General features: G+C 44.5%; 1 long non-coding RNA gene across 1 annotated transcript in view; it reads left to right on the forward strand.

The window, feature by feature from the left end:
- Positions 1-10212, forward strand: part of LOC147018388 (uncharacterized) — an 89126-nt gene that overhangs the window by 10436 nt on the left and 68478 nt on the right. The window lies entirely within an intron of this gene.

A 10212-nucleotide genomic window follows, 5' to 3' on the forward strand; every position in this document is an offset into this window, starting at 1 on the left:
GAACAACAACGTGAGCAAGACTTCGAGATCCTCTGACGAGGATTAAAAAAAAAACCACCCTGGTGTGTTTATATCAATGTACGTACAAACTGCCATGTTTAAGTAACAAATACCGGACAAAAAAAATGGAAATACCAATAGAATGCCACAGGAGGGTAGTGTGCTATCACGTGCATCCAGGACTGCATGGAATGACACGGCATGGAGTCAACAAGGTTCTGGAACTGTTCTGCAGGAAAGTGGCACCATTCTTCCACAAGGAAGTCCTCCAATTCACGTCGGTTTGATGAAGGTGGAAACCAGGGTCTTTGGCACCTCTCCAGACGGTCCCACAAATACTCCATGGGATTGAGGTCCGATGATTGGTAGGGCCATGGAAGATGGTTAACTTCGTCCTCGTGCTCCTTAAACCACTCGGTGACATGTGCCCTGTGGATTGGAGCATTGCCATTCTGAAAAAAACAACCCTCCCAGCAGGGAAGAAATGCTGCATCAAGGGATGCAGATAATCGCTTGGGACAGTAACGTAGTTTGCTGCATCAACCCTGCCTTCTAATGGAGTGAGTAGACACTGCCATGCCAGGAAAACATGCCCCACACCATTATAAAACCGTCATAAACTTTTACTGTTAGAAACAGGCACTCAGGGCTGTAGAGCACCCTGAGCTGTCACCACACGTGCACACATCCATTTGTGGAGAACATGGTGAAGGACAACTTATCGGACCATATCACATTCCTTGATTGCTTGGCAGTCCATTCCCATTGCTCCTTGTACCACTGGATCCACAAACAGGCATTGTCAGGTGTTATGAGTGGTTTGTGCATCGCAACCTGGCTATGGTATCCCACCCTGCGAAGTTCCCTTGTGACCGTTATTGATGACACAGGATGCTCACTACCCACATTGAACTCCGAACACAATTTGTTTTCCATTGCTCTCCTGTTTCCCTTCACAGTTCTGATTAATGCCTTGTCAAGTTTGTACTTCCACCCACTGTTGCCCTCTGATGATGTAATGATGGCTTTCCTTCTTTTTCCCAGGCTGACATTACCTTTTGAGATGGTTCCTTGTGACACATTAGCAATTTCCAGCCACAGACTGGGCATCCTCCATCAATTTTGGTCTTTCCTTTGGATAATCAATGCTACACTGTCTCCAAGGCCTTTTATTTATCCATAGCTCAATGGAGTACTGATCCTCACTCGGGGATGGCACCCCAGCATCTTATCTGTCTCCTGGATTTTTTGGGGATCTGGAGTCCTCAAAATTATTGTAATATCCCATGATGAGGCCAAAACGCAGGTTCTGCTGCTCTTGCATCGCAAGCAGGTCAGTGGTCTCTCTGGTATCTATTCTCCAATGTTGCTCCATCTTCTCTGTCAGTCCTCCGACCCTCAATAGCAACTCCAGGATGCACGTGTTCTTCCAGTAACTCCCTCCAGGTTAAAGTTCCAAATTTCAGGCTGACTGCACACATCAACCCTTTTAGTTCTTACTTTTTCCATCTACCAGAGGCTGTTCTGTCTTATTCTTCAGGGTTGAAAGCAGGCAGTGCACCACCACCTCTTGTCATCCCCAATTCTGACCCATGATCTTTGTTACCCACATTAAGCCTTCCTAAACCAACTATCTTACTTTCTAGTATCAGCGTTTCCTCTCTCTCTCTATCTCTATCTCTATCTCTATCTCTATCTCTATCTCTATCTCTATCTCTATCTCTATCTCTATCTCTATCTCTATCTCTATCTCTATCTCTATCTCTATCTCTTCCCCTTGCGAGTTTTGCCCAATTGTTGGCCCGCTACCTCACTGTCAAGTTAACCTTGCTCTTCTATTAGCATCACTCTTGTAGAAAAACAAACAAACCTCACAATTGCAAGAAGCGGATGGAAATTACATGTCATATTGTTGTGGGCCAGGGTTCGGTGGCGATAACCGACCACTCGGTGGAGCAGTAGAGCCGTCTCCCACCAAACACCCGGAATTTAGGTCGTGACTCTCGGACAACTCCGAAAGGTCACGCGTCACTTAGAGGACCGTGGTCGCCAATATTTCGACGGTGTGAGGTAGGGTCCACTTGTCTAATTCCAATTTACCTAAGTCCCCATGCCGTCTAACTACCGGGGAAACCACACCCTTGGCTGACTTTGTCTGAACCGAGTCGCTATCACCGACTCGGATCCGGCGTAACCGAGCGGAAGTTACCAAAGCCGCGCCGGACCCAATGACAACTTACCGGCCCAAACGGCCTCACTAATTCTCAATACGCACCGTGCTGCGTTAATGGGAGAAAGCACAGAAAACGAGCTGGTACATTTAACAGGGGGGTTTATTTATAAACAATAATCAGGAAGGGGAGCACACAATGAGCAGAGTTATCTGAATAAAAGAAATGCAGGCAATGTACAGTGAGCGAAAAGCACTTAACAGTTCTACTTAACAGACTGGCACCACACACACACACACACACACACACACACACACACACACACACACACACACACACACACACACACACACACACACACACACACACACACACACACACACACACACACACACACACACACGATAATACAGGACTGTTTAAAGAAACAAACACAGCCACTGAGCTTGATGGAAGCGCCAAACTTCCTGTGGCACTCTGGGTACTAGTGATGCCTCTCTCACTGAACTCAACGGGGCATTTCCTAAGGAGGAATTTCCTTCCTGCCCATGGATGCCAACCGATGGGAATTGTCCATGCTCTTATCCTTTTAAATGCTAAAAAAAAAAAAAATCAAGCAAGGAAGCAGCGCATACCATTTGTAAAGTCTTGGGCATGACTCCATTGGGGTTTGAACCGCTGACCTCCCAGACTCGAAACGGACGCTCTAACCATTACACCACCGAGTCTTGTTATTGCAATCGTTCCTGAATCACTCCCACCCCCAAATGTCCTAACAGAGGAGGGTGTGTAAAGTTTGAATTGTGATGAGTTACAGCTTACATAGCAGGAATCCAATGTGTTCAAAAAAAAAGCAAAGTGGAAAAAAAGGTAGTTCTCAATTTCTCAATCGGCCTCACTAATTCTCAATACGCACCGTGCTGCGTTAATGGGAGAAAGCACAGAAAACGAGCTGGTACATTTAACAGGGGGGTTTATTTATAAACAATAATCAGGAAGGGGAGCACACAAAGAGCAGAGTTATCTGAATAAAAGAAATGCAGGCAATGTACAGTGAGTGAAAAGCACTTAACAGTTCTACTTAACAGACTGGCAACACACACACACACACACACACACACACACACACACACACACACACACACACACACGAAATGGGGCCGGTTGGGCACCTTTCCTCCTCATGTGGTCTGGTCGAGATGAGCTGGTTCCGGGGGGGGGGGACTCAAACCCACACCTCCGTCGCCGCACCAAGCACCAGGGACCAGAAACGACACGACGGACGCCAGCCAGCACAAGGACGGCCCAGACGAGACGAGCATCCGTGGGTAGACGAGAACGCCAGCAGGCAAGACGAGGCTTCTTCTCTTTCTCCTTCTTCTCTCTACTTGCCACCTCCTCTTATCCTTCCCCTCCCCCGTGGGTCGAGGGAACTGCTCTGAGGGACTAGCCTCCGGATTGGATGAGGGGTTGTCGGGCGATTCGTGGCCGCCCCTCATTGATTGGGCCGAACACTCCATCTGGCTAAGGCGGAGCCAGCCCTGAGGTGATGAGCTTCCCTGATTGGACAAGGCGTCTCAGGGGGTGTGTCGAGGCATTTCGGAGGCCCGCCCCCCGAAGAGGCTCCATAGTAGCTTTCAGCATGCTGGCCTCCCATTGGCTGGGGCGTATGTGCGATGCTTGCCCTTTGCTCATTGCCTGGAAGAAACGTTCCATGCCATTCCTTGGGGCGGGGCCTCGATCTGAGGAGATGGAGGCTCCACCAACGCCGTCAGCCAAAAACACGTGGGCAATGGCGACCGGGTTGAGTGAAGGACAGTGCCGCTGTTGTTGTTGTTGTTGTTGTAGTAGATGTATATCTTCTTCTTCTTCATTCGGCTGCTCCCGTTAGGGGTCGCCACAGCGGATCATCCGTATGATCCGCATAGTGATTTGGCACATGTTTTACGCCGGATGCCCTTCCTGACACAACCCTGGTCGCCTCTTACGACACAGGGATATGGTACACCTATTTTAACCGGGGTATACACCGGCCCAGTATACTGGTACTCATTTCGCCGACCTCGGAAGGATGACAGGCTGAGTCAACCCCCTGGTGTATTAATTCAGTGGCCCAACGGGGCTTGAACTCAGGACCTCTTGGATCCCAAGCCGCTGCCCTAACCACTGCGCCAACACCAGGCTCGTTGTAGTAGATGTATATAACCTGACTATAAAATAACTCATAGCACAAACACAAAATTCCCATTAGACAGAAGGGGATGGATTCTCATGATAAACACATACTTATCGAAATAACTAAGCTTAGGGACTGCTGTCTGTCTGTGTGCACAAGGCTTCCAAATTCATAACAATATCACCATGAATATAGGCTTGGAAGTCTATCAAAAAAAATCACAAAATCTCGCTTTTAAAAATGCCCTGTCCTGTCTGCTTCACGGAGTTGGCACCTTCTCTTCGGCCTTTTAAAGATGTTGAGAATCGACATTTTTGGCATAGCTCTTTATACAAGAGTGGAAAAAAATAAATCGCGAAAAGCAAAAATGACCATTTTTGATCACATTGGATTCTCACTTCCCTTGTTGAACTCTGACCCATGATAGTCTCTCGTTCACAGAATTTTTTTTTCTCACACTTATTAAATTACATCAGATATTCCTGTGCAGAAAACATTCCGGGCTCAAGAAAACATTTTTTTTCCATCCAGAAAGCTTATAAAGGAGAATCTGCCAGCACACTTCAAGTTCATTGAGTAATTTATCCAACGGTCCACTCATACTGATCTGCTTTAACATCCTCTTTTTACAAGGCCTTCCACTTTTTAATCCACACATTAACCACTGGTAAGGAGTCCAAAGGGCTTTGAATGACTGAATTAGGGTTAAGGGATGAACACTTACACCCCTATAAGCCTGGTGTTGGCTTAAAGGTTAATGTGGCTGTCTTAAGATCTTAGGGTTCTGAGTTTGAACCCCTGTTGAGCTGTTGAAATAACACTAGGTGGGGTTGACTCAGCCTGTCATCCTTCCGAGGTCGGCAAAACGAGTACCAGCTTACTGGGGTAATAAGCCATTCGAGTATCCTGCGTCGGAGTGGCAACCCGTCCAGGTCTGTACTCCTTAGCCAAATGAAACTGCCTCGGCAGCCCAATGTGCATCATGGCATGAAAGGAATGGTTATTTACTTCCATCTATATAAAGGTAACCCCCTTTTTACCCTTCATGGTTCGCATCTCAAATAACCTCTTTTAATCCAACGCCTACTGCTTGGCTTCTCAGAATGAACCTGTTTAAATAAATGGTGGAGATATGAAAGTTGAAATTCTGGTGCCTTGAAACCAGATTGCTCTGGGGAGGTGGGCCTTGATAACTGCTCTGGGGAGGTGGGCCTTAATGACTGTTCCAGGGAGGTGGGCCTTGGTGGTAGGTAAGTTTTTTTTTCTCTTTTACCAGCCAACCCAAGGAAGTACCTGCACTGCCCATCTTTTAGGGATCTTCAATTGTCTTTCCATTGTTTTTGTCCTGGGTAGGGTTGGGCTTCTTTTTGCTCGGGGGGGGGGGGGGGGAGGTGGGGAAGGGGGACAATGGGGGAGTAGTTTTGTGGCTATGAGCTTGTACCTTCCTCCATGAGTCATAAAAAGTCTTTTGGGAACATTCCTGTTTATGCAAGAGTTGCTCTGATGAAGGGCTAATGCTCAAAACACCAGCAACACACGTACTCCTTTCAAATATTAGTTGATAAAATCCATTATCTTATCCACCGATTCTGAAGGACACCATCTTTCATACAGCCACGTAATCTGTTCTGAGCAAAGTGAAATGTGAAGATGACGAGACATGAACGACGACAACCTCACACTCAGAATAAAGGAAAGGTGGACTTAACAGGATGCTAATGTAATGATAAAGAGACATTTATCGATTTAAAAATTGGACAGATTCATATCATTCATCGAAATAACACCGATAGATCACTAATGCACCACGACAAGAGACCATCACTTACCAGGACCATTTTTACTTATTTATTAATCCATTCTTAGATTTCTTGTTGCTTCCGACATTACTTGCTACAACTTAAGAGTCATTATGGTTTGTGAATTGACTGATTTTTTCAATAAACCCTTCAATCTAATGTGGAGCTTCCATGCTAAATTATCTTGTGAACAATATATTAGTTTGAAAGTCCAAGCCACTTCTCGAAAAAAGTTCTTTTTTTAATCCAAATTGGCAAGTTGATAATTGTAAGGCTGGGCTGGACCACAAGGTTCAATGGAGAGAACGTTTTTAAGGGCTTTGAGCCAAATGCTGTTGTGTGTACTGCCACACTTAGTAATTGCTTCTTCAGGGCAATAGCTTCTGGATCAAAAGGCTGGGGTTATAGGAAGGTGTGTCATGGAATGCATTCCGAATTAAAGGGAAACCCGAAACGTACACATTATGTTGTTATTTTTGGAATCAGCCTTTTATTCCTTTTTACCTCTGCCACCAAAGGTGGACAAAGGTTATGTTTTCACCGCTGTCTGTGGACAGGATATCTTAAAAAGTTGTGGACCGATTCAGACGAAATCTGGTGGAGAGATTGGGTGTGTCACAAGGTCGAAATTGTTATATTTTGGTGAAGATCCGGATGCCTATAATTGAATTTTTAAGTGATTCTTCACCATTGAGTGAATGGGCTAAAACCGATATATAACATGATATCTCAAAAAGTTTTGGACAAGTTAAGACAAAACTTGGTAGATGAGTTGGTAAGGTGGCAAGAACAAGCCAATTCGAATTTTGTTCAGGTCCGGATCGGCCTATCAGTGGGATACAAAATGTAAACTGTTCAGCCTGGCAGAGGTACGTACTCTATTGAGTGCTGTTCTAGTTCATCCATGAGATTATATTCCATCTTAAGGATTTTCCTTGGCTGGCATGATAGCTTAGAGGTATGCACACTCGCCTTTGAGCTGTCTCGCCTGAGTTTGAATCTCAACCCAGTCATAAACTGGGTTTCAATCTCGACCTAGTCATAAACTCTCATCCTGATGTTTCATATGCAGGGAGATCAGCAATGTGTATGCCCCCTCAGGGAAGGGCGTTATGTCGGAGGACACATCTGCCATACCGGGTACATTAGTGGGCGTTAAAGATCCCACAATGTCTTTCACAAAGAGGTGAGTCATCTGCAGCACCCCAAACAACTTCTAAATTCCTGCCACTTTGAATGAACGTTAAGCCCAACCAACTAGTTCATGAAAAACTTGAGCCATAATCATTCCCCAACCGACACCACAAGGTGGAAATATTTTGGACCATTAAAGAAGTGGTACTAGATCCATCGACAGACACTGCACATATTATAAGTGCATATCAAGAATTTCAAATTCCAGATAATATATCCTTGATGGCTGTCTCCACCATATTACCAAAAGTATATGGCCAGCAAGGATATATTCAGGGATATTCATTTACATCCACTCATTCAATGACAACTCACATTTCTTGATTGCCTTGATGTGCTTCTGGGAGCAAGCACAGGTGAATCCCTGTTATGAAGACTTTGTACAAAAGTTTGATTGATATCAGATTTGTACACACGTTTTCAGCTACGGACTCATACCTGGAATGCTGCATAAATTCATTCATAATAATTTGTTAATCTTTTGTCATTCTGTATGAACAATTGCAAATGGGTTTGGTGGCTCAATTTTGAAGTGGTCAGACTGAAATATTGCCATCCTTGTGATGTTTGGTCTTTCTTTTCTGTCCAAATGTGATGATAAAGCACAAATGCTGCACCTAGAAGAATGATGGGCTCTCACATACCACTTACAGCAGAGAATACAGCTTATAGCATTGAAAAAAATTGTGGAATGAACTGCATGGGACAACTACAGGACTGTTCCAAATTAAAATGAACAAGGTACTGACACGAGCTAAGCTATTCTATGGAGTACTCTAAAAGGAGCCGTGCGTGCAAGTTGCTTGTTATTATTTCTGACATTTTCTCTTAAAATTGTGACGGATTTCTGCGAAGTCAGTGATAGCATGATAGGAGAGCAGAAAGCATTATATATCCTACTGTTTCGATGTGGGAATGACCATCTGCTTTTAAGAGTGGGAGGAGGGTGAGGGTAAAGATGTGACAACTTTGGAATCACCTTGTCTGTGAAACACCAGGATAGCTGAGTCAGGATTCAAACTCTGGCTTAACAGCTTAGAGGTGAGTGTGCATACATCTAGGCCATCCTCCCAGCCTGACTACAGGTGTCAAACTACATCAAATGCATTCAGTAATCCATTCAGAGATTTAATATATATATACGTTCTAAAATTGCTTGTTTATGAAGGCGGTGCTCTTATCGAAAGTAGGGTCACAATGTTTTCTCCTTCAGCAGGATGTTGATCTGTACATCATCATCATCAACCCAATATTGCTGGGTTCTTTTCTGCATTCTCATGACATCAGAAGCAGGTTTCATGATTTTAAAATTGACCAGGATTGTTGAACATTTTCACTTGAATTAGCTGAGGATGGCAGCTCTTCCTTGAGTCTAAGTCTAAGCTGCACAAGGGCACTCTGTCGATGCCAGTTTCTGCACATCCAACTTATTGGGAGGTAGAGTGCTTATTCGTCTGTTTTTTTTTTTGTTAAAATTATTCAATTTATCTTGGAGCGCAGCATTCTGTGGTCTAGAGAGCACTCCAAACCTCTCATGGCTCCAGTGATCACACCTTTGATGTTGCTCTGGCAGGTAATAATAAACTCAATATAGTGCCAGTGTTAAGATCTTGGGTGCTTTCATGCTTCTACTTTATCTTCTGTCAATAGATGGATAGTAATCGTCATATTCCAAAGGGTGCAGAGGCTCGGGAGAAGCATACCATTACTATATACTGTTGCATTTCCAACACCTTGCTTCCTTATTTCACCATCCCAGGCCTCGTAGTCAGCCCCTACTCTTGTATTACGTCAACCATCACAATGAGCTTTTCTTCCTTTAGAGTGTATGCAATCACATCATCAAGGTTTTCATAGAATTTGTCCTTGATGTCCTCAGGGTTCGTCTTTGTTGGGGCAGAGATGCAGATTACTGTCACAGACCTGCTATTCCCAACTGGTAGACATAAGTTTATCGTTGATGCCCTGGGGAGAACATCCATTTTTGCTGTGATTCCTGACTTAATAGCAAAGCCAACACTTGCCTCTCACTTTTCACTTCCTGGCTTACCTGTCCAAAACAATGCAGAGAGTATAGCTACAGAGAACTTGGGTAGCTGATCCTCATCTGCCAGATGAGTTTCACTAAGAGCAGCAATGTCGACATTGTATCGTAACAGATTCCTACCATTCAAAGCAGTTCCGTGCTAAAGACAGTAGCTGTTGTTTTTGTCAAGCAGAGTTTGTACGCTCCAAGAAGCCAGGTAAAGTTGCTGTTTCTTCATGTTCATCTTTTTATCTCGCCCACGAGAGAGGAAAGTCAGTAGGTATTCAAGAAACACCTGCACGTGAGTTTGATTATAATGGGGATGGTTTGCACTGATGCCAAACTCACTCGGTGTTGCACATTTGCTCCCAGTGGCTTGACGAGTCAAGAAAGCTGGAGACATGTTCAACTACAGTGGGTGATCTGCAGTACCATACCAAAATGAATTTTACACCTGTGTCTTCGATACCAGTAAGGTAAAACTACTGCTTCCTCTGCTACATACACCATGGCAGCTATTCGTACACTGAGAAATGATGAAAGGAGATAGGTGTTCTCCGAGGTATTGGCCCACATGCTACCATCACATGCTTTAGCCTGTGAACTGATGCAATGATGGGGTTGTGACCACTGTCATGCACAGGCAGCTATGTGGAACCACAGATAAGCGTTGGGTAAATGTCGAGGACAGGTGTAGTTATCCATCCAACTACTATAAGGAACTATAAGGAAAGATGCAGTTACCCTATCTATAACTTGTATGACCTCAGGTGACTCTCTTGATTTTTCACTTTTGGCTTCATGACTTATGGGTCAAGTTTTGAAGTGCATAGAGTAAACTCAATT

This window comes from Eptatretus burgeri, chromosome 10 (genome assembly GCF_056783735.1).
Source record: "Eptatretus burgeri isolate ZD-2024b chromosome 10, Ebu_testis_v1, whole genome shotgun sequence".
Classification (NCBI taxonomy): Eukaryota; Metazoa; Chordata; class Myxini; order Myxiniformes; family Myxinidae; genus Eptatretus; species Eptatretus burgeri.